At 38.3% G+C, this 20,614-nt stretch overlaps 1 protein-coding gene across 1 annotated transcript in view; it reads left to right on the top strand.

Annotated features, from left to right (window-relative positions):
- LOC140846918 (bromodomain adjacent to zinc finger domain protein 2B-like) overlaps window positions 1-20,614 on the top strand; it is a 195,811-nt gene that overhangs the window by 51,990 nt on the left and 123,207 nt on the right. The window contains exon 4 of the mRNA XM_073225239.1: window positions 5,255-5,350. The gene's annotated coding sequence lies outside the window, so the exon portion shown is untranslated. The remainder of the gene's footprint in view (window positions 1-5,254; window positions 5,351-20,614) is intronic.

The raw sequence follows: 20,614 nt of genomic DNA, 5'->3' as shown, positions 1-20,614 counted from the left end.
TGCTGTTTTCCCCACTTCCTTATATTTATAATGTCCTTTCAATCATATCTTTCCACAGTTTCATCAAACCTAACATGAAACACACAGCTTAACCATTTCTTCGGGTCTTCATCTCCCTTTGAGGCTCCCATGTCATGTAAGACTTCTATTAAGTCGATTTTTATATTTTTCTCCTGTTAATCATATTTATCAGTTTAATTTCCAAACTCAGACACCCTAAGAAGGTGAAGGAAAACCTTTTCCTCCTCTACATACAGTATAACCATATATCTTATTGTTTTATTTTGCATTTCTATTAGTAGGTGTTAGTATTGAATGCTTACTACATGCCGGGCCCTGTGCTAAATAGTTTACATACCTGACCCCATTTAACCCTCACATCAGTCTTGTGGAGCATAGTCTCATTTTTCATGCAAGGAAGACTGGCATTCAGAGAGGTTAAAGGAAATTGCCCAAATTCAAGGAATTAGTTTTAGAGCTGGCATTGCCACACTGACAACAAAGACATGCCACAAGCATGATAATACATCTCCTTCCAGATTGCCTTTTATTTTTTTTAAATTTCTATTTTATTTTTTGCCTTTTATCTTTTAACTCTCTGGAGAGTTTTGTTTGTTGTGCTATAAAACAGTTTTAAATTGTGAAGACCTTAAATTCCCTTGTGACATCTGGGTTTCCTTCCATGCTTATAAAACTTTTACTTACTCCAACATTATAAAAATATTTAACTGTTTATTTCTTATAAAACTTTTATAATTCACTTTTTAAAGGTCTCTGGTATGGGCACCCAATAGGCACCAGTGAATTACAGGGGATATTGTAGCTGGACCAGCTTCACTGGTGCCTAATATGAAAATGCCAGAAAATATAGTGTTTGTGTGGTGGTCTCTTTTGTCCCACGTAAAATCCTGATTTCAGGTTCTCTTAACTCTGCCAAACTTTATAGTATTAAGCTAGAACTGTGTAAACTGGGAAATGTCTGATGTGCTAAGAGGCTCGAAGGGAGCCATTTGGACTCCTGAGTTGATTAAAGCAATAAAGAACTATGCAAGGAAGGCAGAGCTAAGTGTCCAAGCATAAAATTTGCTACACACATTCTCAAGAGTGAAAACTGGGAAGGAGGGACTGGCAGAGGGGAGGAGGTGACATATGGCACTCCCAAAGCAGAATTATCACCAGAATCAAGCTTAGTCAAAGCTGAATTCAAGGACAAGCCAATTTCAAAATAAGTCCATTGGAGTAGCAAGGCTCTACCCTCCTCCCAGTCAGGCACTAGACCCATGGCCTGGATTCTGTATGGATTTGGAGGGACCACAGGACAGCATGGACCTGAAAGAGGACAGCCTGCCCATCTCTGGGCAGGAAGCACATCTCATTTTTTTGTGAGTGCTCGCCCGGGAGATAAACGGCCCCTGGGCTTTCTTCACGGAGCAAACCTGCTGTCACAGCCAGTAGCGTGCCTGGCACTTGCATCTACTCAAATAGCATTGATTCATTAAAAATACAGAAATTATTACTGTTACAGCAATTTGTGCCCAACGATCAAAGGCCACAGCAGGCTAGCATTATTTCAATTTTTCCCCATTACCCTTTCATCAAGAATAATACTAATATTTCAAGTGGATTGTAGTGTAGTTAATGAGATATTCACAATGCAGATTTTCAGAAGTGGAGAGCCCAGATTTTAAACTAGTTGACTGGCAAGATTAACTTGGTGCACTTTGACCCACCTTTTAGGAGAAAAAGACCTCTCTAAGCTTCAAAGAAACAGGCATCATTTTTTTGCATCTTGATGGCACTTTTCAGTTCAGAATATTAAAATCAGCCACACATACCGGACCCAGACCACCACTGGGGAGAGAGTGAGGTAGATGGAGTTGTATTTTTAATGCCTGTGGTGGTGGTAAATGGACAAAGATCCACACAGATGTGCAGATCTAAGTATGCTACATTTGTGACATTTTCATTTGAGTGAGGAATCAAATTATCTCTTTATAATACTGAGTCAGCTATCCTTAGGTCTTCCCTGATCAGTCGACAGAAGTTGAGGCAAGAGATGATTAATTACCTTTAATAGAAGAGGGAAAACATTTCAGACACAGCAACTGTTGTGTTAAAGTGACTTCTCAAAGCTTGTCCTACAGTGTTCATGGGAGCATTTTGAGGGTCTGGGAAAATGGGCCAGAAAAAACAAGATTCTATTAAGAGTTGTGGACTAGAGTGAAGATGCTGGCGGGGTGGATGTGGGTGTGGAGCTCACCCCATCCCGCTCCTAAAGCTCCCCCAGTGGCTAATCCTCAAGTGAATGCATTGCAGTTCTCAAGATAGTAACCTCTTCCTGCCATTAACATTCCCATCAAATGTTCCTTTCCAGCTTTCCAGCTTGTGACCTAATGACCCAAACAAGGAAGAGTTTATGATGGATGGTGTTCATTTAATTGGCTGAAACGGAATGATGTGCACTTTCTGAATCCCACTAATTCTTGGGACTCATCTACACCTTGATCACTTGTCATGAGAGATGGGTTAGAAATAAGTACTGAAACTTTTCAGGAATTGGCAGCAGTGAAGTAGCAATGTGTTAAGTGCTGTCTTAGGAGACGAAGGAAGAACCTTTGTATAAGTGTAATGTAATCATGGTAAAATAATGGATTAAATGTCTTCCTTAAGAAAAATTAAAAAGCTTTTGTATATTTGAAAACAATTTATGTAAAATTCAGATTTATTTATTTTTCTCAAATGTCTAATCATTTGTCCCAACCCCTTAATTCAATAATGTTTCTCACATGATTTGAGATTCTACCTTTATCATATACTGTAAGCTCCCTCTATCTGAGTCTATATCTGATTCTCTGCTGGTATAAAGAAGTGCAGCTGACTTGTATATGACAATCTTACACCTATTCGCCTTGTTAAAGTCTCTTACTGTTTCTAACATCATGTCTGTGGATTACTTGTGATTTTGTTAAAATGGTCCTATCATTCTCTAATTAAAATCATCTTCAGTCCTTGTCAGTCTTTTCTAATCCTTTCCATTTTATTTATTTATTTTAACTTATCTGCCATTAGGTTCTTCAATTCAAGTCTTACTTATTTTCTTTTGTTTTTAAAAACACACAAAAACAAAAACAAAAAACAAATCATCTTATATATTGCATCCCTAAGGTTGAAGTAGCTGAAAATTAAACTCAGAATTTGAAGTTTAGGGTTGCTGAATTACTCTGTTAGTTAGAGTCACCAAGTCGTGTTAAGTAAAAGTGAGGACACCGAATTAGGAAACAATCAAGACTGCAAATTGGATTGGGGATACTTGAGAGGATTCACTCTGAATTCTAAGGACATGAGCTTCCTCTACTTCCTTCTTCTTAATCCTCCTAAGGTTTTTTTTTTCCTGCCACCAAATATGTGGTATTTTTTCCAATACCAATCAATTCTCCAATTCCCCAGATACCAATTGGGTGTCCGACAACTCAGTACAATTCTGGCACTATCTACCTGGACTCAGCATCAGATTTCACAAATTTAAGTTTCAGTTGCACAGGACTACCCCATTTTCAGATGCCAGCCACATATGGGGAGCCTAGGCTACCCACATTTCTGTCTGGCTGACTACAAATCCAGGGGTTCCCACAGTCCCACACCCTTAGGATTCAATAGTTCACTAGAAGTGCTTTACTTACCAGTTTATTATAAGTGATACAACTCAGGAATCACCAATTGGAAGAGATGCCCAGAGACAAATTAGGTGGAGGGATATGGACTTTCCATGTCTTTATTGGGCACATCACTCTCCTAGCCCATGGAGGCACCCTGAACACTGTCATTTAGGGAATATTACGGAGGTTTCATTGTGTTTGATAAAAGTGAACAAATCATTGAACTCAATCTCCAGCCTGTTTCCCCTCCCTGGAGGTTGGGGGTGGGGCTGACAATCACGGCTCTAATCATGCCTTGGTCTTTCTAGTGAGCAGCTATCTAGGGACCTCCAGCCATGAGTCATCTCAGTATCATAAGAGATACTCTTATTATTCAGGAGATTCCATGGGTTTCAGGAGCTCTGTACCAGGAACCAGGGACAAAAACAAAACCCCACCGTCCTTTTTAAAAGATGTCATAACTTCTTGCTATGCACATTTGTCTATTTCCTTTTCGCAAATTGTATGGAAATTATGAAAACTAACTATATTGAAACTAGGGAATGAACATAATCCCATATTGAAGATTCTGAATCATATTTGAGATATATAAGAGAATTTGGGCCAAGAGAATTTCTTCTACCCTTACCCTGTTCATATGTTGAAGTCCTAACTCCAAATACCTCAATGTGACCTTATTTTGAGATAAGATCTTTAGTAGTAGGTAGTCAAGTTAAAATGAGGTGATTAGGGTGGATAGTGAGGGTAGTAGGGTGGATTAGTGGTGTCCTTATAGAAAGGGAAAATTTGGACACAGAGGTACCAATAGATGTGAAGAAACAGGGAGAAAAAGCCCGTCTACCATCCAAGGAGGGAGGCCTGGAGCACATTCTCCCTCACAGCTGCAGGAGGAACCAGCCCTGCTGACACACTGATTTTTGACTTGCAGCCTCCAGAAGGTTGAGACAGTAAATTTCGAATGTTTAGCCCACCCAGTCTGTGCTACTTTGTGATGGCAGCCCTAAGAAACGAATACACTTCTTTATCTGAGAAATTACTTGCAAGAAGTTAATTTTCCTCAATAGTCTCCCTATCACTTCCATTGCATATAGACCAATAACTAGAGTTAGATTCCAGTATGTCCCAGGAGGCAATGAGAAATTCAACATATAAGGAGAATTACACACCATAAGACTTACAACTCTTTGCCAATTTTTATCTTGTTTTTCTTAAGGTAGTTTTTCCAAAGCTTAGCACTCATTGGCTTTTTAAAAATTATGCTCTTATTCATTCCCTTTTTTGATATACCTAATTCATAGATCCCTTGTTAGATCTTTCGTGTTTATATTCTTTTGAGACCTGGACTACATAGAGGCTATCTGTGAGTGTTCCTATAGCACCCAGCACTTAGTTTATTTTACTTAGAATTCTTGTATAACTTTAATATACACTTTCCCCAGTAAGACCTGTTTTGCATGAGGATTCCTAGTGCCTAGCACAATGTCTGGTTCAAACTAGATATTTAATAGGTAGTTCTTAAAGGAAGAAGAGGAAGGAAACCACAACCAGGACCTCTATCCAGGAATAATGTGGATTTTTCTTTCTCCCCATTTCCTTAGGAGCTACATTAATAGTACCCTTTGAACTTGAGCTAGAGAGATAAGAAGTGGCTGTTTGTGATTTCTGCACCCTTCAAACTCTGCATGTGAGATAAGGTACTGTGAATAGCTTCATATGTTGTCTCCAAATATTTTCTCACTATATCTGGGACTTACCTCTTTAACATTGGTCTTATCCTTCCCCAACCCCAGAATCAGAGCCAGCAATCCTGACAGCTGCTACTGACTAGAACTCTGGGTCAGAGAGGCTACAGATGACTTGGTCTTATGGTCTCTCTCCCCTAATGGTTCCTATGCTGTATGTTTTCCACTTCTTTTTTCTAAGGTGTTTTGACACTGCCCAGCCCTCTCACTTATATTTTGAAATGAATTATTTCACTCAGTATCAGAGTAGCTGGCTGGGTACCAACATGCAGTTCTTTCACTTCATCCAAATTCCCGTATACCTTGTAGATATTTTTCAGAATTTTCAATATGAGGTTATATTCATTCCCTGGTTTCAATATATATAGTTTCATTCTTCTTTTAGTTAATTTCTGTGCATTTTGGGAAAAGGAGGTAGACAAATGTGTGCTTATTCAGCCACCTTTCTGGAAAATATTAGCATTTTTTCACTCTACTTCTGAACTCTTGGAGAAAAGAGGGAGGTTTTATATGATTGCTTTAATAGAAAATCAAAGAGAATCGATAGACAAGTGGTTGGAAATAATGAGTCTAATAAGAAGGCGATTGTGGTTTCTATGTCTTTACCTGTACATACCCTCTCTATGTTCTAACCATTTCTCCTGTTTTTCCTTAGAGATGAATTCTTTCCATCACTTTCCACCATTTCCTCACTAATCATATTTTCTTTCAACCCCTGCATTCTGACATACATCTCCACCACATAGCAGAAGCTGATCTTTCTCCCCAAATTTACTGATTTTCTTGATAATTGCAGTAACATTTTTTTCTTCTTTTTCCCTTGCACTTGAGACCATATTTGACATTTCCTTAAAAACATCATCTTTCCTTTACTTTAATGACTCTGTGCTGTACTGTTTTCTTTAAACCAGTGCCCTTTCCCTCAAGGATCTTTTTGGCCTTTTACCCCTTGTTTTCCTGAAGGAGCATAACTGTCTCTGTTTTGGCTATTTTTCTATGCTGAAAGCACAAAGGTTTATATCTACAAAGTCCCAGTCCAACATCCACTTCTGTGTTTTCAACAGTGTCCTGGATGCTACAGCGAGTGGTTACAGGGCAGAAGGACTCGGTAACGACCACGAGGGAAAGGTCAGCCCTAAGGTCTGGCTTAAGTTTTAGCAAAGACGCTGTACTCTTTCATATGTACAATGAATATAAGGGGAAATAGAGATCAGTAGGATCATTTTAATTACAAGAAAAAGGAATGATTCAAACCATCTGACACTGATCCCAAACCACTGGTGACATTAGTCCAACCACTTCAAGGGATTATAAACTAAGTTTATAATCTAAGATTATAATTATAAAAAGATAAATTGACAAAGAGTTTAGATAACCAAATTTCATTATCTTTTTATCCGATTCATTGTCTATCCCTGAGCTTAATAAGGTTGTTTTGTTATTGTTGTTTTTAAAAAAAACAATCAGTATTCCTTCTTAGGAATAAGTATGTCAAGAATGATATTTGCTACAAATGCTATGCTAGAAGAGAAGTTTAAAAGTTTTAGGACATTTGAGCCACCATAATTGCAAGGAAAAGAGTGACAAAGAAAATAATTACTTTTTAAAAAGGAAATTTTGTGTGAGAAGGGTAAGTGTATATTCCATAAGGCAAAGATAGAGAAAATGTCACCCTTGCTGGGTTAGGAACTATTTTTGAAAAATGACTGGATTATAAAGGTTGGCAACAACTTTAATACTCACTAGTTTGGATTTAAGTTTCTAAATGAAATTTAAAATTGTGGCTTAATGATGGAAAGATTCCTTGTCTTTGTATGGTTGTTAAACTTGCTTATCACAGTGCTAGAAACAACCACAAATAAGAATCCATGTGTGTCCTGTGTTCTGTACATGGGTAGAAACTACCCCATAAGCACATAGTTATTTAAAACCCTACAGGAGAGATAATATCACAAAAAAGATACTTCTCTTTCTCTTAGAAAACCTAATACTGTTTTCTCGGGCAAATAAAAAGGACAGATATTGAGTTGGGTATGGTATGTTTATAAATCTATGATGTCAATACTGTCAACTTTGTAGGCTTTTTTTGGGTGGGAGGGGTTGCATTTGTGCTTTCATGATTATAAAACCTTTAATTAGGTGTCTTTGAAAGGCACAATAGCACCATTTTAGTTAGGCAGGACAAGTTTCACTTCAAATCAGTCAGCAAAGGAAAATACAGCTTCTTTTTATAAAGACACCAGTGATCCATTTATTGGCTAGTGGAATGCATCATTCAGCTTCTTACTTGCCAATAGCTCAAGGTTAGATTATTGGTATATTAGGAAAAAGTACTGATATACATTACATGTCCTAAATTTTATGTGCTAAGGTTCAAACTAGAGTTTAATAACTTCCTGATGGACTTACCAAATAATGTACGTTTCTAAATTATATGCAACTAAAACATTTATTCCATGACTAGCAGCTCTACCTGTGGATGTTATCCAGTGAATGAAGTACCGATCAGCTGCACACCAAGCTCTGCTTTTGTATTCCTGTCTCCTCTTCTCCAGTTCTTCTATCCTGTTGTTTTGACCTCTTATAGCATATTTCGGAATCCATCTTAGTCAATGTATGTCTCAGACTATCATATCTCTTTTCTTTATATTTTCTATCTCTTTGTATGTTTGTTTTACTACCTGAGATATTAACTTTTTCTTCCAATCTTGTTGCTTTGAATGATATTTTTTTAACTTTCAAAATCTATTTTTTAGCTTTTGATTGTAGTTTAATTTAGCCCACTTTGGTGTTTTATTGCTACCTACAGTCTTCACCAACATCTTCTATGATAATTAGAATTTTATGTTTTCACTTGTTAGCCAAATTTTCTCCAAGGTAATTTGTTCTGCGTATTTGCCGTTGTGTCACTTTTTGATGTTGAATGCATTCTTCAGATGCCTGGTGGTTTCTTGGGTATCTGTCCACATGTAAAAATATAAGTAAATGATTTGGAGCCGGAACCAGGCTGTCAAAACATATTGTCTTTGCTCAAATTCATCATAGAAGAATGCCTGCTTAATGCAAAAATATGAAGTATGGTCTGAAGAACCTCAAGCTGTGGCAAAGAAACCTGCCATCTTCTAGCAGAATCTTAAACATCTTTACAGAAACAGACGTAATTCCAACTGCTAACCCTGACTTTACCACTGCAGTTGCTCCCATACACCGTTTCCTCCACCCTTGTCCCAGTTCCAAGCTTTGGGGCTCTGTGGAGATTTCGTGATGACATTAGCTCTTTCTCAGACTTTACACAGTCTCCTGTTCCATTTTGCTACTTCTGTGGAAGCTACACTAGAGTGTGACATTAGTGAGAAACAAACTTTGATCGTGCTAAACCAATAGCACAATAATCCCTATCCTATTGAGATTTGGGGGTTGTTTATTCCCACAACAAAGCTTAACTTACACTAATTAGCAAACTGCCAGTTCCTCCCCAGTGAAGCTGACTAGTGAAGGAGCCCCCTTCCAATAAATTTTGTAGTGTGTCACTTTTAAATATTCATCACACATTTAAATAACCAATATTCATCACACATTTGAGGAAACTGTTGATATGTCTTAAACAAACGCTGGAAATCATAGGGAACAGAGAAAATGTAAAGAATAGAAGAAACATTTTTAAAATTAAAATTAATATCAGCAGAAGGTACCATACACATAAAACAAAAAGATGTTATAAAAAGAAACAAAGAACAACAAAGAGATTTGGAAATGAGTAATATAGCAGAAACTAATATAAATAGACACACAAATGTTCATGGCAGCTTCGTTTTAATAGTTTCAAGCTGGAAAATAGCCAAATATCCTTCAATAGATGAATGGTTAAACAAATTATAGTGCATTGGAGTACTACTCAACAATAAAAAGAAACGATCTGTTAATAAATATAACAGCTTGGCTGAAACTATGATGAATGAAAAATAAGCAAATTTAAAAGGATGCATGTTATATGATTTCATTTATGTAAGATTTCTGAAATAACGTAATTATAGAGCTGGAAAATAAATTAGTGGTTGCCAGGGCTTAGGGATGGGGGAGGTGGGGGATAGGTGTTGGGTATTGTGAAGGACCATTGTGGTGACGGTACAGTTGAGTATCTTGATTTTGGGGGCTGTTGATATCTTGGTTGTGATATTCTACTATAGTTGTGTAAGATGTTAATGGGGAAGGCTGGGAGAAGGGTGAGACTTCCCAGAACATTTCTTTGCAACCTCCTATCAATCTGTAATAATTTCAAAATACAAAAAGCTTTTAAAAACCTCCAAATAAATGGATGAATAGATAGAAGTCTTGGAAGATAAATTAAAGGAAATACGACCTAAAGAACAAAAAAGAGTGTGGACAATGGAGTAAGAGGGGAGGGAGAAAAGGAAGGGAAGAAGAAAACATAAGAAAATTAGAGGACCAAACCTGGATGTCCATCATACTGTTAGGAGTTCCAGAAAAAACAGAGTAAGCAAAGAAGACCCTTACACTCCCCACCCCGACCAAGGCCTATCACAATCAACATTCAGAGCACTAGGAGGCAAAGGAAAGATCTGGGATGCGTTATCTGCTGCCAAATTAGTACCACCAGCACTCTTTTCTAATCTTGGGAACTATGTTTCCCAGAATAATCTGCCCATGGTGGTAGATGTACATAAAGCTCAGTAACACGGACTTCTACTCACTAAATCTGATCTGGCGGTGGTCCCTGTTGGGCCCCCAATCTGCCAACAAACAGCGAAGACCAACACTGAGCCCGAGATGTGGCCCTGTTGTTTGGGGGAACCAGCCGGCCAGTTGGTGGCAGTGTAAGAACACTGGACCGTTTCCATCCTGTCAGCAACAATGATTCATTCTTGCTAAAGACAAATTTGCCTTCCCTGCCCACTGCTTTTGCTAAAATGATCATTCCTGGACTTACAGAATGAATGATTTATTTACGATTATGGAATTCTTCTTAGCATTACTCCTGATGAGGAACTTACTTAAAAGCGAATGAAGCCTATCAGTTGACTCCTGAAAGCGTGATGTTGCTCATACAGTTATTTGGAATTCACCGACTTGCAGTGTTTCCCATCCTGAAGCTTGGCCTGATAGAATGGACTGTGGAAATCCTGTTATGGTGCCAGCTGGGAAAACCATGTTGTGGAGCTGCTGGCATCATGACTGAGATGCAGGATGTACTGTGAACCAGTGATTAATTTATAATGCAAAATTTTCCCCACAGTAAAGATGCACAGTTTTAGAAGTCAAGGGGTGTGAATGCAAATAGCTCCTTTTACTGTTACAACTAATCATCTACTAGCACCGTTTCTGCTTTCCATCTCCATAGCATTGAGCTCTGCTGGTTTAGAGGTCAGGGGATGCTTCTATCAGGGGACACAAACGATGGTTCTGTTAAACAGGAAGCTTAGATTTCCATCTGGTCACTTTGTCAGGTAAGTAAGAGGGTCACTGTGCTGGATGGGAAAAGTGATGTTGATTTTCAGGAGTCAATTGTTTTGCTATGACATGATGGGAGCAAGGAGGAATGCCTGGGACCCAGGAGAGAGATTCTCTTGGTAATCTTTCAATATTTTCCTGCTCTATAGTAAAAGTTATACTTTTACTATAGGCAGGACCATTTATGGCATGAAAAGTTCAATAATAAAGATTTAGTTTATCAGGCCTACCAGGCCCTCCCCATAAAATGTGACTGGCTGAGGTGCTTGTGGGGAACAAATGGAATGAGGAAATGGGTGGTAGGAGAAGGGAATGTAAATACCAACTGTGGCATTGTGACCAGTCACAGAAACAGTATTTCCTGTCTTGCTTCTGTATGGACATCTGTATGTATTGACTGATAGTTTCTTTTTTCTCCTCTCTTATTCCCACAAAACCTAGTAGTATTCATGTCTACCTTGTGGTTGTTTCCACATCTCAGTTTCGGCTTTAGGATAGCATAAGAAGACTGTGAATCAGAAGAAAGATGAGGAAACATTTATTCAAAGGTGGAAAAGTAGAACTTTGGATTTCTTCTTTGAGGTTTGGTTGTATGAAGAATTGTTGAATCATGTAATGGGAAAGCATAATATTGAACATATCTTTATTTGGAAGTTAAATGTTGACAAGGAGTGGGTGTTTGGAGGCTGAGTTGACAAAGATGTAGACTGTGCCAGAGTGTCTGTGTTTCACTCAGCAATACGATCGCTCCTTTTCCAGGCTGAGCTGCGCTTTCCAGAGCCCCCTCGTCTGAACGGTTTTTGGTTAGAGTTTGCTTGTGGGAGGACCTTGTATGAGGGTTGGGAGATGGGAGTGAATCCGTTGACAATGGCAGTCAAATGTGTTGGTAGACAGGAGATTCCGTGGCTTCCTGGCAGATTCTTGAGAACTACCGTCTTCATTACTGAATTCTGAGAGCTCGATGGCAGCTTCTCAGAGGTTCTTGAGAACTTCAAAAAGCTTCTGAGAATCACTTGCCTCAATGCTTCAGGCCGAGATCTTTAGCATGAACTCCTCTGAGTTTTGGTGACAGCGTCCATGACCTCTGCTCCTTCAGCTTTCCAACAACCATGAAAGTCCCTAATTCTATATCAAGTTTCTTATGTACAGAATACATAAAATGACTTATTTTTTCCTGAGAGTACCCAGACTGAAGCAAGATTCTGAAAGCTTCTGGGGGGAAAAGAACAGATTTCGTATGAAGAATGAGAAGTCAGCAAGGCATTGAACCTATCAACAGCATTGTAAGCCAGAAGAAAATGGAACGAAGTCTATATAATTCCTAAGTAAATTGATTTTTAGAATTCTATATCCACCTAAATTATTAATCAATAGTGAGGGTAAAATGAAGACATTCTTAGACATGCAGTTTCAAAATTTTACATTTTGCCCACGTTTCTCAGGATACTACCGAAGGATCTGTAACATTAAAATGAGGAAATGAGCTTGAAACCCCAAGAAACAGATGTAGGTTGTGGGAAACAAGGAAGCCAACACAGGAGATAGATGATGATAATTTGCAGTGGAGAGCGCAGTGAGACCTAACGTGGCATTGTGCAGTAGGCCTGAACACCAGGTGGCCAGACTAGGTCGGATAGAAAGCGATAGCAGAGGTGGGCCGGGGGCAGAATGAGTGGGATCAACAGGTTACCTGAGGATTTGACCACAGTGAGAGTCCTTCAACTCTCCCAGAGCGTTTAGGAAGAATTCATAATAGTACATAGAAAATGAAGTAAATGAACAAATGGTCCAATTACCAGCTTCTGAAAGAACCAAAGGCTATACCAGAAGGAAAATATTTTTGTCTCTGGCTTACACATGGTTCTACTTATGATTGTTTGACTTTACAGTGGTGTGAAAGTTGTTATGCATTCAGTAAAAACTATACTTTGAGTCTTGAATTTTGATCTTTTCCCAGGCTAATGCTATGCAGTCCGATGCTCTCTTGCGATGCTGGGCGGAGCAGTGAGCCAGAGCTCCTTATCAGCTGTGCAGTCACAGGGTAAACAACTGATACACTTACAACCAATCTGTACACACTACTCGTTCTGTTTTTCATTTTCAGTACAGTATTCAATACATTACATGAGATATTCAGTGCTTTATTGTAAAGTAGGCTTTGTGTTAGATGATTTTACCCAAGTATTGGCTAATGTAAGTGTTCTGAGCATGTTTAAGGTAGGCCTGGCTAAGCTGTGGTGGTATGTAGGCTAGGTGTATTCAATGCATTTTCAACTTATGGTATTTCCAGCTTAACGGTGGGTTGATTAGGATATACCCCATTGTAAGTTGTATACTATATTATAAAGGCCATTAGTAAATAGTATTTTTATGTCATAACAATATAAACATTAAATAGTTTTATCAAGAGTTATGATACAACTGTACAGGGAAAAGGGTTCATGTATATGAGTGAGATGGGTGGATGTTTCATAAGTACTAAATTCTTATGCTTCACCAGAATAATTCAGCATATAGTATTTAAAATAATCAAGGAAAAAGTAGTAACTGAAGAAGAGTGTTTAGAAACATGGAGATAAATATCAGCAGAAACAGCTAAAAGAGTTGAAAGGATTGCCTCTTGGATGCAGGAATGGAGTTGGGAGAAGAGTAAGGCAAGGGATTGCTATTTTTTCCCCGCAATGCGTAGAGTACTTGTGACTTTTTAAAATAGATACATTCGTTACTATGGTTAAAATTGTAACATTTCCAGAATATCTCACCTGGTTTTAGCACATTTGCGTATCCTCAGGGGTGGAGAGGAGGTCATCTCCATATCAGTGGGTAATTACCTGGGCAACCGAGGGCGTGTCTGAACCTGAGAGGTGAGGGGGAGGGTCTTGCTTGCTCGCTTCTGCCCAGACTGCAGTTCGTAAGCAATAAACGGGTTTTAAACTTTATTTCTCTCTTTGACCGATTTCGCTTTTTAGAGGTATTTTGCCTTGGGATTTCCTCTCCTCAGACTTACAGTTACTCTAATAAAAAATAAAAGTAAACATCAGAGAAAAGTGTAAGAAAAGTTAACACCCTAATAGTAAAAATGGGCAAGGACATTGAAAGGCAAATCACAAAATACAAAGGACCAGCAGACATGAAAAAATGCTTATTCCCACTAAAAAAAATATCAGCTAATGAAAATATGCACAATGATAATACATGTTTTCTTGCTAGGGTACAGTCCTTACTTCTCTGCATATTGTTTTCCTTGTTGAGTAAATTGGAAAGGCAATAACACTTGCTGAGATGAATTTATTTCAAGGATGCAATGAGATAATGCATAAGAACTCTAAACTCTAATAAGACTGCAAAGGAATGAAAGATAAGAAGGCTGCCTTCATGTTGCAGCCCTCAGCTCTGGCTAATTTTCGCATTTGACAGACATTCTTTTATTTAAGTAGAGAACTCCAATTCCAAAAATACTCCCCCATGTGTTCCAATAGGAGTATAAGTGAAAGGACGTTTTCATGTTTCCGGCTTTGGCCCTGCACAAAAAACTGTTTACTCTCCATTAATCTACCTAATTACGCTGGTGGAAAGGGGGCTGAACAATGAACATGTAATAAACATGTTAGATTCTTGTTATAAGATGTTTGAAAGCTGGTAGGTCATGTTTAGGGCAACCATACATCCTGGTTTGTCTGAAACAGTCCCAGTTTATGGCTGTTTTCTGGGAATAATTGTTAACAGCACCTATTTTTGTTCTCAAAGTATTTATTTGGATGATAAGTTATATGGTTACCCTGACCATAGTTCCCTAGAGTGCAGGTATTAATTTTTGCCAAAAATACAAGACAAAATGCTTTAGATGCTATATGGGAAGAGAGTCAGTCTGGTACAGTATATGTATTTTAAGAGAATGAATTATATTCCTGATGACATGAAAGACTTTCTTATGTGTGTGGCTGATCAGTTAGAATGAGGTTTTTTTCTCTCTCTCAATCGATAATGTGCATCTGCTCAGTTACACAAGTTCTTCATTGTGATCCTGTATCCTGCAGCATCTCGACAGGGAATAAACAGTTTTATGACGGAAATTGTTAATTAAATGTTGTAACTCACAGATACAGGGAAGTGACTGGTGGTTGCCATGGGGTGAGGGAGGGATGGGTGAAATAGGTGAAGGTGATAAAGAGATACAAAATTCCAATTATAATATAAATTAGCCACAGGGCATAGGGAATATAGTCAAGAATATTGTAATATCTTTGTGTGAGGACAGATGGTAACTGCACTTTTGGGATGAGCATTTAATACTGTAGATACCTGTCAAATCACTATATTATACACTTGAAACCAATATAATATTGTATATCAACCATACTCCAATTAAAAAAAAGGGACTTTAACTCTGAGCTAATAATGGGCAGAGGAGGATTTTTAAAAACTCATTTGTGGCATTCTAACACTGGGTTTATTTGTTAATGTCGTAGATGCAGGAAATGGAATGTCCAGTGCTGCCAGAACTCGAGTCAGACACTAAATAAACCATATAAGCCTAGAGATAAAAAGGAAAGTCAAATGTTATAAAGAAACCTTGATTATAAAGAAATGCCAGCATAGTTCCACAGAACTTGTTATTTTCAGCAGAACTTTTTCTTGTTGGAGTCACCTGACTTCCTGCAGAGCATCCCACCTCTATCACGGATCTTTGTAATGGCGATCCTAAGGATCCACACTCTAAATTTTTTTTCTACAGCATCAAGGAAAACTTAAATTATGTTTATTATGATTTCTACCTCCTCTATCAATCAAAACTTCTTGGAAAGGCTTTAAACATGTATACTTGGGTAACCTATTAATGCAGTGGAAAATGAGAAAGAGTGCCATCATCAGTAAGCTAAAACTGAGAAATTCTTGAAAGAGGGAAATCAGACAGGGTCACATTTATAGAGAAACAAGTCTAGAGGGAACCTTCTCCAAAACCGGAGCAAGAGGAACTTCTATAAAAGTGTAGGGCACGTCCGGGAGGAATAAAGTTACAAGGAGAGGCCCCGGGGACAATCAGGTGATTCAGGAGCAAGGATGCTTGGAGCAGATGGACCAGTTTCTGCTTGGACTGAGCAACAGACAACAGTGACCTTTGCTGTAAGGAGAAAGCAAACACTGTCGGTTCTGGGGATCAAGAGACAGGGAAGTTCCCCGAAAGTTAATGAACTTACCTGTAAACTACCAAAATAGTTTCTCTAATACTATTGGATAGTGTCACCTGCTCCCCCATAGTCCTGATCAGCAAGCTTGTATCCATAAACAAACAAAGATCCTCAAAAGCACAGAGAGACAAAACAAAATCACTACACATTTGAGGAAACACACCATGAAAGAAGAAAGAAATGTAATAAAAAGAGCTAACACTTAAGGAAGCAGTTAACAGAGCAAGCAGGAAAGCCTCAAAAATGAGCATAATGGTATCTTTAAAAAGATTCAAAAGGCTGTTTGTGATCATTAGAAAGAAATAGCACAAGTTCTGGGAAATGAAAAGCAGTTCACCTTCCTCCGCTACCGCCCCCTGCTGCCGCCCGGTGCTCACTGGGGTCATTTGTTGCACATCATCTACTTCTTTTAATGGAGCAGCTGAGGAGGGGCTGGTGCACACCCAGGCCAACAAAAAGCCCCAGGAAGCAGTTAAAAGGCAGAGCGATTTTTTCAAAATAACATCTGATAGCATTAACCCCCTTTGTATAAAACTATTTAATGATTTACAGATACTCTGAAGATAACACAAAGTTGTTGGCATAGGCCTGAAGCTGCTGCCTGAGCCAGCTGCTCTCCTCCTCCGCCCGAGCTTGCCGCAGGCTCCTCTCAGCCTCTCTGCCCCTCTGCCCCTCACACTCTCTGCTGGGCCTCCCTGTATTGCATCTTCTACCTGCAAAACATTTCTCCTCTTCAGTAAAGTGAGCTTCTACTCTCAGACCTCAAATCAGTCATACTTAAGAAAAACAGTTCCCTGAGATCCGTATTTGGGTCACACCTTCCTGTTATTTATTCCTGTGTACCTATTTTGGGAACATTTATTAAAGTTTTGCTTTTAAATATCTACATGACTATAAACTTCAGAGGTTGGCTGTGTATCAGGTCTGTTTGTATTCATCATTATATCCAAGCATTCACTAGAATACCTCGGTTTTTGTTGGATGAAGTAAAGAAATAACATTTCAAAATTCCTGTACATTCTCAGAGTGTACAGGACTCGACATGTTCCATAATTTTAAAAAGTAGCTTTATATATTGAGACAGTAAACAGTTTCAAAATCATATATAATACATGTTTGATAAATGATGCTTGCAAAACAACTTTTCCTAATCTCTACTAAAAAACTTGGATGGGAAACCCTGTTAAATTAATTAAACAAGAAGATCATTAGACTGAAGTGGCTTTAACGTATTTGTAGCTCATGTAAGCAAACCACAACCCAAGCTTCAAGGTTAAGAAATGAAATTCTAAGGATAACCAATCACAAACATCCAAGTGGGCTTTCCCAAATAACACAACCACTTAAGTTATAACCAAAGAATTTCCTTGATTTCTTTCTGCCTCCTCTATAAAAGTCTTTCCAGCAGCTCCTTTCAGTGGAGCGCCCCCAGCCACTTCTAGTCTGTGCTGCCTAGTTTGAATCCATTTTTGCTCAGATCAATTCTACCTTCTGTTCATGTCTATCTTTGTTTCTAAATTACCCCTTTTTGTAAGAACACCAGCCGTGTTGGACTAGGGCCCACCAAAAGACCTCATTTTAACTTGACTACTTCTGTAAGCAGTTTTAACTTGATCCTACTTTCATATAGGGTTACATTCTGAGCTCCTAAGGGTTAGGACTTCAGCATATCTGTTTGGGGAGACATAGATCACCTAAGAATGAACTTCTAAGAATATTGTTTTACAAGGTCAATATTTCAATGTAAAAACTTAGAGTTATTTTAGTTTTTTTGTTGTTGTTCCTGCTGATGTTAGAAGAGCTGGGCAGTTCTTGATTATTTCCCTGGTGCAGACCTATTCTTAAAAGTGATGATAACTACTGAGGGCAGATACAGCCATCACCATTGCTGTGTGGGTCACTAATCTTTTTTCCTTTTTCCTTTTAGCTCATATTCATTCATTCATTCACTTGTTTATTTATTAAAAAATAGTTATTAGCTACCTGTGTGTCAGACATTGCACTGGGCATTGGATTATGCTGCTGATAGAAGATGTACAAACCCTGAGCATTAGAACACTATTCAATAAATTTTATCACTCAGCTTGCTAAATTGTATTCTTAGTATAATAAACATTTTTATTATGGTTTTCTGAGTTTTCTGACCCAGAAGTATGGAGGGATGGTTCCCTTCCAATGCTGAACCGTATTTTCCCCAGTGATTTTTGTTCACTTTTTATCATTTAGGTACTTTCTTCAACTCTTCAAAAGTCAACAACAAAAAAATCTACAGAACTGTGCACGGGATAAATTCTACCTTCTGATCTATGAGCCCATATGTAAACTCATACAGTAATGTAAAATATGTTATACTCTATGATCAATTCTAAGATTAAGAAGAGAAAATAAATTTAATAGTTATTCTTAGCACTCAAGGAATGGAGTAGGCACTACTGACCTTCTGCTAAAAAAGATGTCAATCAGTGTTTCAGCTCCCAGACTACAGCTTGATGCTCAAGCTCCAGTTTAGTTTTCTTTCTGCAAACAACAAAGGGGCCACTGCTTTTGAAAAATAGCAAGTAAACCACCAAGAGCCAGAGAAAAGTCAGCAAGGAATTGCACCACCAGGACATGAAATGAAAAGAGTCAGGAAGAAGCTATTATAGGAAAGGTTTCCTTGTTCTTCAGTTAATATTGATTTCTACTTATAAAATCTTGAGGAAAAGTTTTGAATATTGACTTTCTTTTGAGAAGTTGGGAATTTATATTGTTAGGGGTGGTAAGCGAGGATTTGCACTGTAGGGCACTGGGGAGTGGCCTCTGATGGATGCACACATCCGCAGCCTCACCGAGCTGCTGTGTCCAGGCTGGTCATGCCCGCCAGCGCTCTATACTTCCGACGGGTCTGTCTGTTTCTCTCCCTTCTGCCACCCATGAGAGGATGCGACTTCTTCTTGGCTGTCAAAACCAAGTCAGCTGTGGTAGTAAGCCACTTGCTTGCCCTTTCCTCTGATCTTTCTTTCCTTATTTCCATAAAATAATATTTTGGAGAACTAGAAGGAAAAGAGAAAAGTAAAGGATTAATTTGACAAATGCCCATACTCAACACCATTCAGAATTAGCAACTATTAACATTCAGTCATGTTTGTTTCTAGTCTAATTTGTTATTATTTAAGAAATAAATCTCAGATTGATATCTTTTAGTTATTACCATCATCAGTCCCAATTGCTCCTCTCTGCAAATATATCATTTCAAGAGTTTAGTGAATGTTCCTATATTGAAGATGTAATGCTTACCTATATCTATATATAACTGTTTTCTGTGCAGTTTCAAAAATGTATTTAAATACTTAAATATTTTCACATACTTAACATTAAGCATCTGCTCTATTCCATGTTTACATTTATAATTTACATTATATTTACAATGTACCCTGTTTAAAATTATTGTGACTACTCAAGTTAAGACCTATCTTGCCATCTCATTTTAGTCTTTTTATTTATAGTACTTTCCCTTTATTTAAAATTTTTTTTTATTAAGGTATGATTGATATGCACCCTTACGAAGGTTACACATGAAAAAACAATGTGGTTACTACATTTACCCATATTATCAAGTCCCCATCCATACCCCAATGCAGTCACTGCCCATCAGTGCAGCAAGTTGCCACAGATCCACTATGTGCCTTCTCTGTGCTACACTGTCTTCCCCGTGACCCCCACACCATGTGTACTAAACATAATACCCTTCAGTCCCCTTCTCCCTCCCTCCTCAGCACCCCTCCCACACCCCTCCCCTTTGGTAACCACTAGTTCATTCTTGGAGTCTATAAGTGTGCTCCATTTTGTTCCTTCAGTCATACTTCATTGTTATACCCCACAAATGAGGGAAATCATTTGGCATTTGTCTTTCTCCGCCTGGCTTATTTCACTGAGCATAATGTCCTCCAGCTCTGTTCATGTTGTTGCAAATGGTAGCATTTGTTTCTTATGGCTGAGTAGTATTCCATTGTATATATGTACCACCCTTTGTTTATCCATTCATCTACAGATGGACACTTAGGTTGCTTTCATAGCTTCGCTATTGTAAAAAGGGCTACAATAAACATTGGGGTGCATGTGTCTCTTTTAATCTGAGAAGTTGTATTCTTTGGGTATATTCCAAGGAGTGGGATTCCAAGGTCAAATGGTATTTCTATTTGCAGTTTTTGAGGAACCTCCACATTGCTTTCCACAATGGTTGAACTAACATACATTCCCACCAACAGTGTAGGAGGGTTCCCCTTTCTCGACATCCTTGCCAGCATTTGTTGTTCTTAGTCTTTTCCATGCTGCCCATCCTTACTGGTGTGAGGTGATATCTCATTGTGCTTTCAATTTGCATTTCCCTGATGATTACTGATGTGGAGCATCTTCTCATGTGTCTGTTGGCCATCTGAAATTCTTCTTTGGAGAACTGTCTCTTCACATCCTCTGCCCATTTGTTAATCAGGTTATTTGCTTTTTGGGTGTTGAGGTGTGTAAGTTCTTTATATATTTTGGATGTTAACCCCTTGTTGCAAATGTCATTTACAAATAT

This window comes from Manis javanica, chromosome 16 (assembly GCF_040802235.1).
Source record: "Manis javanica isolate MJ-LG chromosome 16, MJ_LKY, whole genome shotgun sequence".
Lineage (NCBI taxonomy): Eukaryota > Metazoa > Chordata > Mammalia > Pholidota > Manidae > Manis > Manis javanica.
The sequence above is the reverse complement of the archived record's forward strand: the minus strand, read 5'-3'. Positions and strand labels throughout refer to the sequence as shown.